Source organism: Saccostrea cucullata, unplaced genomic scaffold, assembly GCF_032062105.1.
Source record: "Saccostrea cucullata isolate Sc308-1 unplaced genomic scaffold, CSIRO_AGI_Scuc_v1 ctg964, whole genome shotgun sequence".
Taxonomy (NCBI): Eukaryota; Metazoa; Mollusca; class Bivalvia; order Ostreida; family Ostreidae; genus Saccostrea; species Saccostrea cuccullata.
The window spans coordinates 2,908-6,625 of NW_026940308.1; the positions used below are offsets into that span (position 1 = coordinate 2,908).

At 32.4% G+C, this 3,718-nt stretch overlaps 1 long non-coding RNA gene across 1 annotated transcript; it reads right to left on the reverse strand.

The window, feature by feature from the left end:
• Positions 1-1,282: 1,282 nt before the first annotated feature.
• On the reverse strand, positions 1,283-3,514 carry LOC134255086 (uncharacterized). The gene is made up of 4 exons (XR_009989453.1): positions 3,372-3,514; positions 2,244-2,405; positions 1,531-1,707; positions 1,283-1,405 (listed from the first exon to the last, which is right to left on the reverse strand). It is a non-coding gene; the product is annotated as an uncharacterized LOC134255086 (long non-coding RNA).
• Between the last annotated feature and the right edge of the window lie 204 nt (positions 3,515-3,718).

Below are 3,718 nucleotides of genomic sequence, written 5' to 3' on the forward strand. Positions count from 1 at the left end.
GGAAAGTTAAATCTTACTGGCAAATGCCAAATATCACGGACAAATCTAATAAAAAATCCTGAGAGACAGCGTTATGGGTAAACAGGTCTGAACTTCATATGCTGAATTGCTGATGCATACTGATATAACCAATTCAACTACATCACTTTTCAAGATATTCTGAAATTTCACAGTTACACAAATTCAACTTTTCATGTTGCATTACTGATATACCCTTGGCGGGGCATTCATGTTCTATGGACATATTTCTACTGGTCTCTTTTGTGAATAATGATGCATTTACGAAGAAGAATTTCCATTCTTTTTCTGAGGTTGACTCATCTAGTAAAGTTTCCCACTTTTCTTTTTATATGCCCGGGCCCCAAGACCATAACCTGAGAATAGACTTAAAAATCAGAGTAATTTTTTAAAGAAAGTTCAAAATGAAACAAAATTTTCAAGTATGTTTATATCAAAATATTTACAAAACTTGCAATTTTTTAACCTTGTTCATTAAATAATAATGAAAATATTCAAAATCAAAATTTTGACTTAAGTCTATTCTCAGTTTATGGTTTTGGACCCTGATCTGAGGTGTGTATTGCTTTTGTCCTGTCTGTTGGCAACTTTAACCTCTGCCTTAACTTTTGAACCATGAGAGAGACTTCATATTTAATATGCATACTCCACTAATTAATGTCTTTCAAAAGACACCAAGGCCAATGACTTTGACCTTGACTGTGACTTATATGCTAAAATAGCTTATCTGAACATTAGCTATGACTTTTGATTCATTAAAGATAGGGACATCATTTTTTGAATGCTTTCTCCACTAATTAAGTGATCAAATGACACCAAGGTCAATGACCTTGTGACCTTACTGTGACTTTATCGATTTAAAAACCATTTTGAACTTTTGCCATACATTTTGAACCATTAAAGATAAAGACTTCATATATGATATGCATACTCCACTAATTAAGCTCTCTCAAATGACACCAATTCAATGACCTTGTTACCTTGACCTAGATGCTAAAAATAAATTTTTCGAATTTGTAAAAATGTCGCCAGGTGCAAAGTGTTTCACAAACAAATCTTGTTTTGAAGGAGTTTTAATATTTTCTGTAGAATTTTATAATACATATAAAAACCAAAAAATATATTCGAAATCAAATCATTTTTTTTTCAGTACTTTGTGACAGTGGGAAGATAGAATTTAAAAAATGGACATGGCACAATATTACTGCATCAGAGATCAATCCAGGTTTACTTATAATTTGAAGAAAAACAGTCAAGCATCATTTGGAGCTACATATGTCACTGCCTTAACAATATGCCAGCTTATATAACCAAGCAAGCACAGTGACCAGTTGTACCTATGATGTTGGAAGAGATCCTTAAAACCTTCCAGTACACTCATCACTACCTGCAAAGAAATAAAAATTCAAATGACTTGTATCAACACTTTTGTACTTCATCTGGCTTGTATTTTCAGTAATCATTAGCCTTTACACTGTTGCTTCCTTCAAACAAAATTGCATAAGTACTAACTTGCTGGTGTAAAATGTTTGAAACAGTTTGCTTGTCCCAAAGGAAATTCTCTGCCAATTAGCAGTGCATGAGCAATTGATTGATGTCACAGTTCCACTGGCAAAATATTTGTAGCTGAATGGTGCCATATCAAACACTTTTAACAAGAACTTGGAAACATCCTAGAAGTGAGAGCATCTACAAGAAATTAAGTGAATGCTTTCTTGAATGTTAACAATGTTATAAAATGCTTGTGTACATCTTATATATATATATATACAACTAATTACTCATGTATCTACCAAATATACAAAAATTAAACTTCTTTAAATTTGTTCTTGATGTTTATTTATAGTGTATTTAAATAAGTATCCAATATTTGTCTTGTTATACTGAAGGATTGTTAAGAAAATGTCGTTCGTTGAAACAAATGTGCAAACAAGTTACATTCTGCACAGATAGCAATTTTTGTGGAGAACCTATCAACATATATTTTCAATCGTTGGGATGTAATGTTAGGCAAACAGTAGGAGAATTATACTTGTTAACAAATGTATTTTATCAATCAAATTTCAAAAAGATGATTTAATAAGAAAGCAATGACAAATTTAACTAGAATTATGGTCCATTGATTTTATCACCATGGTGTGTGAGCTTTTGTGAACTTGATACTGAACTAGTAAGTTTGAAATATTGAAGTAAAGAAAAGTGCAGCCCAAAAATTTATCCTGTACCTGATTTAAAATGAGTCCCAGCATCAATTCTTGGAATATGCCATACTCTTCATGAGTATAAGAATTATTGGATATGCCTCAGTAACAGATCTATACTGGTACATGTAAATGAATGACACATTCAGCCGAAGCATTGTCCCTTTTTCGGTACCTCCTGGATCCCTGTAAAATATATGATGATAAAAGTAGATAAATGTTCCATCATAGAATGATGAATGTCCTATGGACCCAGTCATGGCCTGTTGGAAGACACCGTTTGATTGTTCTAGCTGTGTCTGTCTCTTAATTGTAAGTTTGATTGTTCTAGCTGTGTCTGTCTCTTAATTGTAAGAGTACTAGTATTTTGGAAGGGGGTCATAAGGCTTTACAGTTAATATAAATTGATTGTACATGTGTGTTGTTTAATGTCTTACAATTAATATTGAAAATGAGTAGATACATCCCTGTGTAAATTAAAAAAGTAATGTTGGACATTTTTATTTCTGAACTATTAACAAATTAAAGAAAAACATTCTATCAGGATTATGTTTAATCGACCCTGTATTTCTGTGATTGACAAATTTGGTCACATGCATTTCCTATTTGTTTTAATTAAATTTGCATTCTATATCCCAACTTCAGCTGCCCCGTGAGCTAAATCCAGGCACGTAGCAACAAGAGGGGGGGGGGATGCGCAACAATACCTCTTCTATGGAGAATGTACATTGAATGGTTTGTCCCCCCCCCCCCACTTCTTACCACAGTATAGAAAAACAGTATAGTGATATCATGGAAATGTATAGTATTTTATGCTATAAAAATTGAAAGTAATTTGGTCTTGAACAAAATTGGCCACTAACACACACACCCTCCTGAAATAGGAATATCGAGTTTGGTCAACGTTTACAGGTAAGTATAAAAAACAAATCTCTCTGGTTGTGCCCCCCCCCCCCACCCCGCCCTCTTTCAAAAACGATGCTATGTGCCTAAAATCAATATATGGAACCAATCTTTGGAGAACAATTTAGTTTGAAAACAATTTCAACTTACTTTTTACTCTATAAAATGCTCGTTACCCATTTGGAATAGCTTGTATGTACTGTATGTACGTAATTAACTAAAACAATAAAGCGATTAAGCGTTGTTTACCTATCTCAATCAATCCATTTTCTCCTTCTTCTTTTTCGATAATCAAAAAACGAACGATTTAACAAACATTTCTCTTTTCCTCAGAAAAATCATTTCACATCAACAGTACTAGTGATTTGAAACAATTAAAATACTACACAATCCAAGAATGACCAGGACGAATACTTAAAATCCAGCAATTTAAATTGATCATACATGTACATCATTTCATATCGCATGTATACCGTGCCATGTACACAAATGGTAAATGCTATAAAATTAAATTTTTACGGCTTTAATTTATTATGGACTCTAAAAAAATGCATAATTATAATATAAATAATGCTCTTTTTAAACTGTTTAATAAA